Here is a 15,573-nt window from a genome sequence, read left to right on the forward strand (position 1 = left end):
AGCGCTATAGACCGAGAGTGTAGTGTCCTGGGAGCCATGTGAGGCAAAGTGTACCAAGGGAGAGCCAGTGGTCAACTACGCTCAAAGTGCTGATGCCAGGTGAAATAAGAGGAGGAGTGAGAACTGAGCACTGGAATTAGCAATTCAGAGGTCCCTGGTGACCTTGATGAGGGCAGCTTCATTGGAGAAGTGGATGATAAAGCCTGCTTTGGACAGGCTTAAGAGAATGGAAGCTGGGGGAGTCAGTGAGTACAGACAAGCCTTGAAAGGTGTTTTGTTGCAAAGGGGAGCAAAGAAATTGGTCAGCATCTGGTGGAGGAAGAGGGAGTCGTGAGAAGATTTACTTTAGATGGCAGAAATAGCATTGTGCTGATGGGGGAGTACACAGCGGAGAGGAGTGAAATCAACAGCACAGCGAAGGCAGAGAGATTTTTTGGAGCAGTAAATTTGATAAGGCAGGAGGTTACGTGGCCCTTGCATAAAGAGGAGGGCTAGAGCATGCCCAAGGAGTTGCAAATCATCTCGTTACTGGATGGGGTAGGGGTCAGCGAGGCTTTCTGGCCCCCTGAGCTCTTCTAGCTGAGGTCAGGCACCTGCCTTATTTGTTGAACCTCCCTGTGTGTTGAGCATCTATTATGTGCCAGTTGCACTTCAGAGCACCTTAGTAACTTTTAATACTCCAAACAACTCAGTGATGGAGCTTATATCGTGATCCCCATTTTACAAGTTAGAGATGTGCTACACAAGTTGGTCAGGTGGACTGGACAAGGGCACTTAGCAAACAATTGGAGGAGTAAAATTTTCAGCCCAAACAGTCTGATTCTCAAGAGTGTCTGATAACCATAGGCTCAGACCTGCTGGCAAGTCTCAGTGTGGAATTACTCTTGCTGCCCCCTACACTGGTAACAAGCCTCCCCACTGAACCACCGCTGCTTCAAAGGACCACACAATAGCCACCGTCTGTATGTCAGAGCATCAGCCTCAGTTTCCTGTATGACGCTGCTACTTCAGTGATGGAGCTCTGTTCTGAGTCTGAGGCTGATTGGCAGAACCCCTGTGATCTTGACTTGCTTAAAACAGACCCCTATTCTGAAGGCTGGTCCAGCTCCAAGTGGAACAGATATCCCAGAACCACAGAACTTCCCTCTCCTTGACTCTTAGAATATCCTTACTACCTGAAGGCTGTTGTCTGACCAAGCCAGGACAGTAACTCCCTGGGGACATTAACAACTCTGATCAAACTAAAAAGCCACTGTGCCATTTGGGACACTATACTAAAGTATAGTGTCCCAAATCTATAGACATACATATATAGACAAGCACACGCACACACGCACACACGCACGTGCAGGCTCACGGTCTCTTTGCTCTCTGTGGGGCTTCCTCCAGTCAGATCCATTCTGGCGTCTTTCCACTCCCTACAAAACCTGTCTGGCAAAAGATCCCATCTGATATGACCCCAAGGAATGAGCTTCTCCCTGGGGTGGGGCCCCATCTGCAGGGTAAGCCTGAGGCTAGATAAAGCTTTCACAGGATTGGGTCTCAGGCCACAGGGTCCAGGCCTATCCCAGGAAAATAATGATCTTATGGCTGATCTGAGCCAATGAGAATGAGTTCAGACTCAGTGAGAAGAAAGGAACAGAGGAAGAAGAGAGGGCACTGGGGCCATAGGGGACACAGATGTGGACGGAGGCCTATTTTATAGATGCACTCCTCTAAGGCACATACCCACTTCCTACCCTCTCCAGTAGCCCTGACCCAGAAACGGCAATCAAGGACAAATGGACATTTAGTATCGTTTGACTCTGTTTTCCCTTCAAACAGCGCTCTAGTTTACATGCTTGAAACTATGTCTCTCTTTGCACAGGCTAGCTCCTCCAAGATGCTCCCAGTCCTGCTGCAGCGACCATACTAAAGGCTGACATTGAGCTTGTCCTCAGGCAGCATTGCCCATAAGATGCTGTGAGGTGGAGAGCAGCCGCCAGGATTGTGTAATCAGTACTTATGAAGTTCTGATAAGATAAACAAGTGCTGGGCACCAATGGAGCAGCAGCAGTTGAGGTAAACTATGCAAGCCGAGTGGGAACATGCTGGTCGCAACCCCAAGGTGTCTACCACGATGGCTTGGGGACATAGTCCAAGTCATCTAACTTGTGTCGGCCTCCGCATACACCTCCATAACAGTCATAATGCATCCTGCTTTATAGACACGTTGTGGAAAATAAATCAGCTGATCTTCACAAAGTCCCCAGACTGCTGCTTCTCAAACTATCTTTGAAGGTGAAGGACGAGTATTTGTCTTTTCCCAAGTCAGTCATTCTCGGATCAATACATTTCTATAATGCAAGGAAAATGAATTAATAGAAAGAAGGAAAGTGGCAAAGACACACAAAACACAAGCCCCGATTATTTTAAACATCATAGACACTCTCGACATATGCTATAGAACTTTCTAAACATGAACTGTCAAATTATGTACTTACCGCAGATCAGTAACACACTTTGGTGAAGCAGCAAGTGTCCATGGACTGCAGTTTCATGCTTCCTGCTCTGGCACAGTGCCTGGCCCATCAGAGACATTCAGTCAGCGGTTTCTATTGCAAGGGAATTATTACAGAATACTGTTCTTATCATGAGGGAAATTAAATAACAAGAAATTGCAAGTAAAAAGAAGATAAAAATACCAAATGATTAGATTGCTCATGGAAGTATCAAAAGCGCTGTGTGCACAAAAAACAGTACAGGAGTTTAAAATGAAGAATCACAGTGTTCCAGACTTCCCTTGGGCCTTGAGAGTCAAGGAAAGATCAAACTTACTTTGTAGCTTTTTGTGTTTTATGACTGTGGGAAAGCTTCATGCTCGTTGCACAGATTTCTGCAAGCCCTGAAAGTATAAAGACCATGGGAAATATTTAGCCTTAATCCCAACATCCAGAGTTTACCTGTGCTAACATTTGTGTGTATACTTTCAGTGCATAGTCAGGAAGGTGATAATGATGATAGTGAATATGATAAGAATTATAATAACAACTATATATAGGTATTCCTTCTTAATGCTACACACACACACACACACACACATGCACAAACATTGACACCAATTTTCCGTGTATCCATACAAAAAAGTACTGTGACTCAGATCCCCGTCTATTATCACTGGTGACCTCATCAGCTGCCTTGGCAAAGATTCCCACAGTTGTTGTGTGGAAGTCTCGAAAGGGTAACACAAAATGCTATCAGACCTATCTGTTCACTATAGTCTCCAATGAGCAATCTTGAAGTCTACTGAGAGAACTTCAGTGCAACCTCCAAGTAAGATGATGATCCTCGTGATGTTGATACTGTCCTCAGCAGTTCACACAGTTGCCAGGACCCAAGTGCCAGGGCCGAGCTGCATTCTGTGCAGAGGAGCATGGCATGGCCTGATCCCCAACCCTGTACTTGAACATGGACTCTGAACCAGTTCTGCCAAACCCACACTGCTCCTCTCAGGATACTAGTCCCCCTCACTTCCTTCCCTCCAATCAAGGTTATCTGCAAACACGTCCCCCATCTCCAAGACAATGCACCAGGCAGCTGGAAGCTCTAAAACCCTCATCTGGGCAGTTTAAAGCACACACACACACACACACACACACACACACACACTCTTGTACTCTCATGCATACACATATTAATGCAGTGCTGAAGAGGAACTACCTAGCTGGGGAGAGAACATTTATCACAGCTGCCCCTCACTGTGTGCACCCGGGGCAGTTCAGAGGATCTGGCTGTTCCTGAACTCTGGTCTCCTCACCCTTGTTGTGGAGGAATCACCTTGCTCCTCAGGTCATATGTGACAAAATTATTATTTGCCTCAAGGGTACTAAGGGGCAAAAGGAAAGACGAAACAACAAGTAAAATAAGACCCTGCAAACGTCAGATAGACAGAACTGCTCTTTGTCTCAAGGCTGATCATCAGAGTCAATGCGCATATCAACATAGGCTGGTGAACCTCTTAGTGGCACAGACCCCGGGGCTTGGCTTGGGATAGTCCGTGAAAGTTTGACCCTCGGGCTGAGGTAAGTGGAAGGTGGCAGCACAGCAGAGCCTACCAGGGGGTCTCCTTTTCCTCAGAGACTCTTTCCTTTCCTGCTCTCTGTTAGGGCCCACCCTCCCACCATATTCCTCTGCACCTTGGCTTCAGCATATCTTCCTGTTGTCCACGGCCCATGTCTGGTCTTTCATATGGGCTTCCCCTCTCATCCCAGTCCCCAAGGCAGCTCTACAGAAGCCGGCATATCATGGGTTGTTCTAGTAACCTCAAGTCTGCTCCTGACACGGTTGCTCTGTGCTCCCAGTACTGGAAGCCTGTCTGACTACTCCTATTTTTACATGCTCATCTGGCCCTCCTGACCTCTCTGATATCTCTTCCTGTTTCAGCAGCCCCAGCTCTCATTCTCTGCTCATTGACCAAGTTCTGACAGGCATGTTTTGGGCCCCAATAGTGATCAAGTAAGTGTCTCTTCTCCCCAGCAGGTGACAACTCTTCCTTGCCTCTCAAGTCATAGATAAGGACATCCGCTGCTCCCCAAAAGTGTACATGCATCCCCTTATACCCACAGCCAGCCACCTCACACATGTCAAGACTCTCCCACATGGGATGTCAGCTCAATCTTCACTTCTGAGAGTGTGCTTACAGGCTTACATTCCCAGGCAGGCAAGCACACACCCAGGTGTACACACTAGTCCACTTGGCCCACTCACCATATGTACAGCCCAGAAACACACCACATACACTTAGACACCCGCAAGTATATCTAAAAATACGTAGGCACCTTGTAGTCACACTTCACCCCCAACACCACCCCGCATATATATATCCACAAAAAGAGAGAGAAAATCTTTGGGGGGGATGCGGCACCCAGAAATGTACACATGCACAGATACCTAGCAAATAACACACATTATCAAAAAGGTATACTCACTAAGACAAACACGCACACATGTGGGCACACGCATACACACACACACACACGAGAAGGAGAAGCAAGGTATGTCTACCAAAACTACCCAAATTTTGAGAAAGACGGCAGGTTAATGATGCATTTCTAAGCCTCTTGTTCTTCAGTCTCCCCAGGCCTAGAGTACATAGATGTGAAGCTAGTGACCTGACAGGCTTTCTCTCTCTCTCTTTCTCTTTCACACACACACACACACACACACACACGCACACACACACATCATCATCATCATCATCATCCACAAAAATATTAAGGTGGGAAAGTTGAGGGTGGGCAACATGGTTCCAGGACCTGAGCAGCCGTTACTGTGAGGAGGTGGCACTTACAGCCTCTCTGGAGCCCTGGGTCACAGAAGAACCTGGTTCCTGGTATCCAGCTTGGATAGCTCCAAAGGCCAGAGACATGGCAGCTTGTTTCTCAGCTCCTTCTGTTCATTGTTTGCTGCTTCCTTCCTCTCCCTGCTGTGAGGCCTCCCTCCCCTCTGGCATGACCCTCTAGGAATGTAGCTGTGAAAAGAAAACAGGTATATCTGCTGTTCTCTCCAAACACTAGTCTCAAGAATCCCGCCCCCTGAAAGAAGACAGAGTGCACGTGTGCAGGGAGTGCTGAAGGAGTACAAGCAACTTACATGTCAGGACAGGGAATGGGAGATCATCATGCAAAGTAGCAGACAGTTACCTGGAAGGAAAAAGAAATGTGACGAGGGAAGACCGGGGAATCCTGCCCTGTGACCCAGAGCCGCCAACACAGTGAATATTTCCTCAGAGCCCCCAAGGGGTCTCCGGGCAGCCCCTTCCTCCCTCCAGCTCCATAAAATCAGAGTGAGTCCCCGAGAAAACCTCAGTCCATGGCATGCTGGCCTTTGATATGAGGCTTGGGACCTATAACTAAGAAACCCATCGAGTGAAAACTTCTGAAGATCATCAGCAGCAGAGGGCATCAACACAGGGCCCTGGTCAACTAGCACACACTGCCTGCGGAGGAGAAATGGCTCCTCCTTCCCCTCACCGTGTAGCTGCTGCCCCCAAAGCCCTCTGCCCTCTCTCGGAAGACTCCCATAGGGTAAGGTTCAGAACTCAAGCAACTGGGAGTGAAGCCGTCTAGGCTAGACCCTAAGTCCCAAGCACCAGGAAAACCATCAGCCCAATATTCTTCAGCCACGCTTCTAATCAGGACCCATGTGGCTCTCTAGTTCTGGCAAGAAGTGTGTGGATCAGTGAAGAGACTGTATGAGAATAAAATCAGGAAGTAGATTTTGAAAAAAATGCCTCTGAATTACCAGTTTTAAGAAAATTGTCAGAACTGGACATGCCAGGAGAATGGAAGAAGCTGTACCTGTAGCAGGGACCCAGTTAGACCTCTATGCTAGAGTTTTCCTCAACGTAGCCCACAGTCTATCCATATCAGCATCCGTGTTTCCACATGTAGGCTGAACACAGTTCCATAAGTGCAGTTGGCACCAATATGGAGATGGAAAAGCCATGGGGGAAGTGGTGGGATGCATCATTTTTACCACCCCAGGTAGCTATCCGCTTTCACTGCACCCCACTGTGTACTGCTTTATTGGAAGGAGGAATCACTAGCCAGAAGTCATGTTTGCGGCTTTTGGACCCCAATGGTGGTAGCAAGCCCAGCTTCTCGCCTGTCATGTCTCCCTCCTAAGGCAGAGAAGTCAAGCCTGGACTGGCTGTGCCAGCTGAGCTCCTTCTCCATATCTACCCCTAACCCTACCCCAGCTCTGGAAGACTATAGAGGGTGCTTATCTCTTAATAAGTACATGGGTAGGAAATGACTATCTTTTCCTGTCCCACGTGATCAAGAGTGGGCACCTTGCTGCCACTGAGATCTCTGTACAGTGAGAGTAAGACTCAGGTGGGTCAGACACTGTGGTGCTTGGGAAGGGAGGACATGCGAGTCAACCAGCAGGCCGCCGGGTTTGGTACTACGTGCTTGGCTGTGGGTAGAAGCCCACAGGGCTGCAGAAACATCACTAAGTGCACTAAGGCAATTGTCTTTCATCCCTTGATAAACATTCTGTTTTGGTGAAAACATACACACACACACACTTTGCCCTGCACACTCCTGTTTATGATCCTCCACTTTCTCAATCCTTATGGGTTGGGGCTGTTTTTACTACTTACAAATATGGGATTTGGAATCAGAAGGACTGGCTTCCTCACTTTCACTGGGCTGTGTGACAGTGGACAAATCCTTTCACTTCTCTGAGTCTCAACATCATCAACTGTAAAGTGGATGTAACCAAGCTAATACCTACTCAACAAGATGAGGTACAGTAAATGAGGTTCAGTGTATGCAACTGCTCTGTAAAGTGCAAGGGGGGCTAAGCAGATATTATGATTCTTATCATTGCTAAATATAAGAATAGATAAGAAAGTGTACTATGAAGCTGGTCACATTCCCACTAAGGTGGGGAGAAAAGCTTGTCTGTCCTGTCTGATTTCTCTGGAAATCACAGCAGAGTCTATGGCCAGAGGGTCCATCCATGGGTCAATCCTCTCATCATTATTTTACTAGGATGCTAGCTCTATAGGGTCAAGATTTTGTTTGTTTGTTTGCTTAGTTCAATGCTGTATCCCAGGTTCCTAGAACAGTACCTCGTGCATATTAAACAGTCAAAAATATTAGATGTGTGAGTGAATGGATCTTTTTGAGCATCTAGTGAAATAGATGTCAGTGACAGAGATGATACAGACTTTCAAGTTAGTGAGGTGCTGCCACAAGGAAATCAGCTGATAGCAGAATATTTCCTCACTCATCTTTAAATGAAGGATACGGTATTATTTTAATATGAAGACCACCAAAGCTTAGGGGGCACATGTGATGAAACATTACCCTAAGGGTAAATTGTGCAGTAGCACAGCCAGGGAAGTTGCTGGGATGCTCTGAAGGTGGTACAGGATTCACCCCCTGATCCTGGGGCAGATTCCTGAATGAGAAAGGAATGTAATCCATAGCCATAGCTTACATTAAGTTAGAACTTATTATGTTCTGGGCATGTATTTATATTTGTATTATATAATTTCACCCTCACGACAACCCTATATGATAGGGTTTAGAATCCCCCATTTTCCAGATCAGATAACTGGGATTCAGAGAGGTTAGGTTGCTTGTGCAGGGACATGCAATGTCCCCATCAAGTGGCAGAACAAGGATTTGAAACCAAGTCTGTCCAAGTCCAAGCTATGTACTTTGCTCTTAAACATTAAATAGCACTGCCCTCCAGTATCTGTGAGCTGGTTCAAACTGCATATAATATGGGAGATGCCAGTTTTTAGGTGAAGTTTGAAACCACTAGAGGGATACAAACACCATAAATTGAGAGGGAGGCCCATTTTCACAGACTATCTGTTAACAAAATCTCAAAATTTAATACACTAGGCTCTGTCATACAAAGACAAAATGCCTTCTTTGTTTTCCACAACTAATCCTGCTTTTCCAGTACACACTCCAATGGGTACTAATACAAAGGATAATGAGAGATTACTACAAGCAACTCTGTGCCAATAAAATGGACAACCTGGAAGAAATGGACAAATTCTTAGAAATGCAAACCCTGCCGAGACTTAACCAGGATAAATTAGAAAATATGAACAGACCAATCACAAGCACTGAAATTGAAACTGTGATTAAAAAATCTTCCAACAAACAAAAGCCCACGACCAGATGGCTTCACAGAAGAATTCTATCAAATATTTAGGGAAGAGCTAACACCTATCCTTCTCAAACTCTTAGAAAACATAGCGAGGGAGGAACACTCCCAAACTCATTCTACTAGGCCACCATCTCCCTGATACCAAAACCAGACAAAGATGTCACAAAGAAAGAAAACTACAGGCTAATAACACTGATGAACATAGATGCAAAAATGCTCAACAAAATACTAGCAAACAGAATCCAACAGCACATTAAAGGATCGTACACCATGATCACGTGGGGTTGATTCCAGGAATGCAAGGATTCCTTTTTTTTACTTCTTTATTGGAGTATAATTGCTTTAGAAGGGTGTGTTAGTTTTTTCTTTAAAACAAAATGTATCAGTTATACATATACATATGTTCCCATATCTCTTCCCTCTTGCGTCTCCCTCCCTCCCACCCTCCCTATCCCACCCCTCTAGGTGGTCACAAAGCACCGAGCTGATCTCCCTGTGCTATGCTGCTGCTTCCCACTAGCTATCTCTTTTACGTTTGGTAGTGTATATATGTCCATGCCACTCTCTCACTTTGTCACAGCTTATCCTTCCCCCTCCCCATATCCTCATGTCCATTCTCTAGAAGGCTTCTTCAATATATGCAAATCAATCAATGTGATACACCATGTTAAGAAATTGAATGAGAAAAACTATATGATCATCTCAACTGATGCAGAGAAAGCGTTTGACAAAATTCAACACCTATTTATTATAAAAACCCTGCAGAAAATAGGCATAGAGGGAACTTTCCTCAACATAATAAAGGCCATATACTACAAAGCCACAGCCAACATCGTCCTCAATGGTGAAAAACTGAAACCATTTCCACTAAGATCAGGTTCAAGACAAAGCTGCCCACTATCACCACTATTATTTAACATATTTTTGGAAGTTTTAGCCACAGCAATCAGAGAAGAATAATTAAAAAAAGAAATCCAAATCAGAAAAAAGAAGTAACAGTGTCACTGTTTGCAGATGATGTGATACTATACATAGAGAATCATAAAGATGCTACCAGAAATCTACCAGGGCTAATCAATGAATTTGGTAAAGTAGCAGGATACAAAATTAATGCACAGAAATCTATTGCACTTGTATACACTAATGATGAAAAATCTGAAAGTGAAATTAAGAAAACACTCCCATTTACCATTGCAACAAAAAGAATAAAATATCTAGGAATAAAGCTACATAAGGAGAAAAAAGACCTGTATGCAGAATATTATAAGACACTGATTAAAATAAATAAAGATGATATAAATAGATGGAGAGATATACCATGTTCTTGGATTGGAAGAATCAATATTGTGAAAATGACTCTACTACCCACAGCAATCTACAAATTTAATGCAATCCCTATCAAACTACCACTGACATTTTTCACAGAACTAGAACAAAAAATTTCACAGTTTGTATGTAAACACAAAAGACCCTGAATAGCCAAAGCAATCTTGAGAACGAAAAATGGAACTGGACTGATCAGGATCCCTGACTTCAGACTATACTACAAAGCTACAGTAATCAACACATTATGGTACTGGCACAAAAACATATATATAAATGGAACAGGATAGAAAGCCAAGAGATAAACACATGCACTTTTGGTCACCTTATCTTTGATAAAGTAGGCAAGAATATACAGTGGAGAAAAGACAGCCTCTTCAATAAGTGGTGCTGGGAAAACTGCACAGGTACCTGAAAAAGTATGAAATTAGAGCACTCCCTAACACCATAAACAAAAAATAAACACAAAATTGATTAAAGACCTAAATGTAAGGCCAGACACTATCAAACTCTTAGAGGAAAACATAGGCAGAACACTCTATGACATAATTCACAGCAAGATCCTTTTTGAGCCACCTCCTAGAGAAATGGAAATAAAAACAAAAAGAAGCAAATGGGACCTAATGAAACTTAAAAGCTTTTGCAGGGCAAAGGAAACCATTAACAAGACCAAAAACAACCCTCAGAATGGGAGAAAATATTTACAAATGAAGCCACTGACAAAGGATTAATTTCCAAAATTTACAAGCAGCTCATGCAACTCAATATCAAAAAAAAATCCAAAAATGGGCAGAATACTTAAACAGTCATTTATCCAAAGAAGATATACAGATTTCCAACAAACACATAAAAGAATGCTCAACATCATTAATCATTAGAGAAATGCAAATCAAAACTACAATGAGATATCATCTCACACCAATCAGAATGGCCATCATCAAAAAATCTAGAAACAATAAATGCTGGAGAGGGTGTGGAGAAAAAGGAACCTTCTTGCACTGCTGGTGGGAATGTGAATTGATACAGCCACTATGGAGAACAGTATGGAGTTTCCTTAAAGAACTACAAATAGAACTACCATACGACCCAGCAATCCCACTACTGGGCACATACCCTGAGAAAACCATAATTCAAAACGGGTCATGTACTAAAATGTTCATTGCAGCTCTATTTACAATATCCAGGACATGGAAGCAACATAAGTGTCCATCAACAGATGAATGGATAAAGAAGATGTGGCACATATATACAATGGAATATTACTCTGCTCTGCAGTAACTATTTCCACTATTTTATCTTCCAGTTCACTTATCCATTCTTCTGACTCAGTTATTCTGCTCTTGATTCCTTCTAGAGAATTCCTAATTTCATTTTTGTGTTGTTCATCATTGTTTGTTTGCTCTTTCATTGTTCTGGGTCCTTGGTAAACGTTTCTTGTATTTTCTCCATTCTAGTTCCATGATTTTGGATCATCTTTACTATCATTACTCTGAGTTCTTTTTCAGGTAGACTGCCTCTTTCCTCTTCATTTATTTGGTCTGGTGGGTTTTTACCTTGCTCCTTCATCTTGTTTGTGTTTCTCTGTCTTCTCATTTTGCTTATCTTACTGTGTTTTGGGTCTCCTTTTCAAAGGCTGCAGGTTTGTAATTCACTTTGTTTTTGGCGTCTGCCCTCAGTGGCTAAGGTTGGCTCAGTGGGTTGAGTAGGCTCCCTGTTGGAGGGGACTAGTGCCTGTGTTCCAGTGTATGAGGCTGGATCTTGTCTTTCAGGTGGGCAGGACTGCATTTGGTGGTTTGTTTTTGGGTGTCTGTGACCTTATTATGATTTTAGCAGCTTCTCTGCTAATGGGCGGGGTTGTGTTCCTGTCTTCTTATTTGTTTGGCATAGGGTGCACAGCACTGCATGTTGCTTGTCGTTGAGTGGAGCTGGGTCTTAGCACTGAGATGGAGATCTCTGGGAGAGCTTTCACAGTTTGATATTACTGGAGCCGGGATGTCTCTGGTGGACCAATGTTGTGAACTTGGCTCTCCCTCCTCAGAGGCACAGGCCTGACACTCAGTCGGAGCACCAAGACCCTGTAGGCTACACGGCTCAGAAGCAAAGGGAGGGAAAAAAAGAAGTAAAATAAAATAATGTTATTAAGGTAAAAAATATTTATTAAAAATGAAAAAATTAAAAAGTAATTTAAAAAAGAAAGCAAGAAGAGAGTAACCAACCCAAAAAACAAATCCCCCAATGATAACAAGTGTGAAAAAGTATACTAAAAAAATTTTTAAAAAGCGGACAGAGAGGAGCCTATGATAAATGGTAAAAGTGAAGCTATTCTTACAAAATCACACAAAGAAGCATACACATGCACACTCACAAAAAGAGAAAAAGGAAAATATATATATATATATATATATATATATATATATATATATATATATATATATATATATATATATATATATCGTTGTTCCCAAAGTGTACTGCCTCAATTTTGGGATGATTCGTTGTCTATTCAGGTATATACAGGGTACATCAAGTTGATTCAGAGATTTAATCCGCTGTTTCCGAGGCTGCTGGGGGAGATTTCCCTTTCTTTTATTTGTTCGCACAGCTCCTGTGGTTCAGCTTTGGATTTGGACCCACCTCTGCATGTAGGTCGCCTGAGGGTGTCTGTTCTTTGCTCAGAAAAGACGGGGTTAAAATAGCAGCTCATTAGGGGGCTCTGGCTCCCTCAGGCCAGGCAGAGGTAGGGGTATGGAATGCGGGGCAAGCCTGTGGTGGCTGAGGCCAGCATGAAGTGGCAACAGTCTGTGGAGGGCCGTGTATTTTCCAGGGGAGTTTGTCCCTGGATCACGGGACCCTGGCAGTGGCAGGCTGCACAGTCTCCCGGGAGGGGATGTATGGAAAGTGACTTGTGCTTGCACACAGGTTTCTTGGTGACTGCAGCAGCTGCCTTAACATTTCATCCTGTATCTGGTGTCTGCACTGATAGCCATGGCTCGTGTCTGTCTCTGGAGCTCATTTAGGTGGTGCTTTGAATCCCCTCTCCTTGCGCACCCCAAAACAATGGTCTCTTGACTCAGGCAGTTCCAGACTTTTTTCTGGATTCCCTCCTAGGTAGCTGTGGCACACTAGCCCCCTTCAGGCTGTGTTCATGCAGCCAACCCCAGTCCTCTCCCTGGGATCTGTCCTCCGAATAAGCTGGAGCCTCTGGACCCAGCTTCCACCAGTCCTGGCCGGCGGGTAATCAGACAATCCTCTTGGGCTGTTGAGTGCTCGCCGGCACTGATCCTCTGTGTAGGAATCTCTCCTCTTTGCCTTCTGCACCCCTGTCGCTGCACTCTCCTCCGTGGCTCCAAAGCTTCCCCCCTACCACCCCCTGTCTCCGCCATTGAAGTTTCCTAGTGTGTGGAAACTTTTCCTCCTTCACAGCTCCCTCCCAGTGGTGCAGGTCCCTTCCCTCTTCTTTTGTCTCTTTTTTTTTTCTTTTTCGTTTTGCTCTACTCAGGTAGGTGGTGAGTTTCTTGCCTTTTGGGAAGTGTGAGGTCTTCTGCCGGAGTTCAGTAGATGTTCTGTAGGAGTTGTTCCACATGTAGATGTATTCCTGATTTATTTGTGGGAAGAAAGGTGATCTCCACGACTTACTCCTCTGCCATCTTGAAGGTCTCCAACATTTGTTATTTGTAGACTTTTTGATGATAACAATTCTGATAGTTTTGAGGTGATACCTTGTTGTTTTGATGTGCATTGCTCTAATAGTTAGCGATGTTGAACATCTTCTTATGTGCCAGTTAGCCTTATATATGTCTTCTTTAGAAAATGTCTATTCAGTTCCTCTGCCCATACTTTATTTATTTATTTTTATGTTGAGTTGTACCAGCTGGTTATATATTTTGGATATTGACTTCCTGTTCATCATATAATTTGTAAATATTTTCTTTCATTGTGTAGGTTGTCTTTCCATTTCATCGAAGGTTTCCTTTGCTGGGCAAAGCTTTTAATTTTAGTTAGTCCCATTTATTTGTTTTTGTTTTTATTTCCATTGTTTTAGGATACAGATCCAAAAAAATATTGCTACAATTTATGTCAGCAGGGTTTTGCCTATGTTCTCTTTTAGGATTTTCATGTTTTCAGGGCTTACATTTAGGTTTTTAACCCATTTTGAAGTTTATTTTAGTATATGATATGAAGAAGTCTTATAAACTCATTTTTCTATGGGTAGCTATCCAGTATTCCTAGCACCACTTATTGAAGAGACTGCTTTTTCTCCATTGTATATTCTTGCCTCCTTTGAGGTAGACTAATTCACCATAGGTGTGTGGGTTTAAATCTGCACTATCTATTCTGTTTCATTGATCAGTGTGTCTGTTTTTGTGCCAGTACCATGCTGTTTTGAAACCTCTAGCTTTGTAGTATATTCTGAACTCTGGGCAGGTGATACTTCCAGCACTGTCTTTCTACTCAAGATTCCGTTGGCAATTCAAAGTCTTCTGTCATTCCACATATATTTTAGGATTATTTGTTCTAGTTCTGTGAAAAATATCATAGATATTTTGATTGGGATTGCACTAAATCTGTAGACTGCTTTGGGTATTATGGCCCTTTTTTAAAACTAATTTTCATTGGAGTATAGTTGATTTACAATGCTGTGTTAGTTTCCACTGTACAGAAAAGTGAATCACATATATATATATACATATATCCACTCTTTGTTTAGATTATTTTCTCATATAGGTCATGACAGATTATTGAGTAGAGCTCCCAGTGCTATGCAGTAGGTTTGTATTAGTTATCTATCAATATTTTATATATAGTATTGTGTATGTGTCAATCCCAATCTCCCACTTTATCCCTTCCCTCATCTTTCCCCCTTGGTAACCATAAGTTTGTTTTCTATATCTGTGAAACAAACTACATATTCCATATATTTGTTTTTTATATCTGTTTTGTAAATAAGTTCATTTCTAACATTTTTTTAGAGTCCACACATAAATGATATCATATGATATTTGTCCTTCTCTGTCTGACTTACTTTACTCAACATGACAATCTCTAGGTCCATCCATGTTGCTGCAAATGGCATTATTTCATTCTTTTTTATGGTTGAGTAATATTCCATTGCATATATGTTCATCTGCTTTATCCATTCCTCTGTGGATGGACATTTAGATTGCTTCCATGGCCTGGCTATTGTAAATAGTGCTACAGTGAACATTGGGGTGCATATATCTTTTTGAATTATGGTTTTCTCCAGATATAGCCCAGGGGTGGGATAGCTGGATCATATGGTAGCTCTATTTTTAATTATTTAAGGAACCCCCATACTGCTCTCTATAGTGGCTGTGCCAACACTGTAGGAGGGTACCCTTTTCTCCACACCCTCTCCAGTCTTTATTGTTTGTAGACTTTTTAATGATAGCCATTCTGACTGGTGTGAGGTGATACCTCATTGTAGTTTGGATTTGCATTTCTCTAACAATTAGTGATTCTGAGAATCTTTTCACATGCTTTTAGGCCACCTATACATTTTCGTTGCAGAAATGTCTATATAGATCTTCCACCCATTTTCTGATTGTGTTGTTT

Source organism: Mesoplodon densirostris, chromosome X (genome assembly GCF_025265405.1).
Source record: "Mesoplodon densirostris isolate mMesDen1 chromosome X, mMesDen1 primary haplotype, whole genome shotgun sequence".
Lineage (NCBI taxonomy): Eukaryota > Metazoa > Chordata > Mammalia > Artiodactyla > Ziphiidae > Mesoplodon > Mesoplodon densirostris.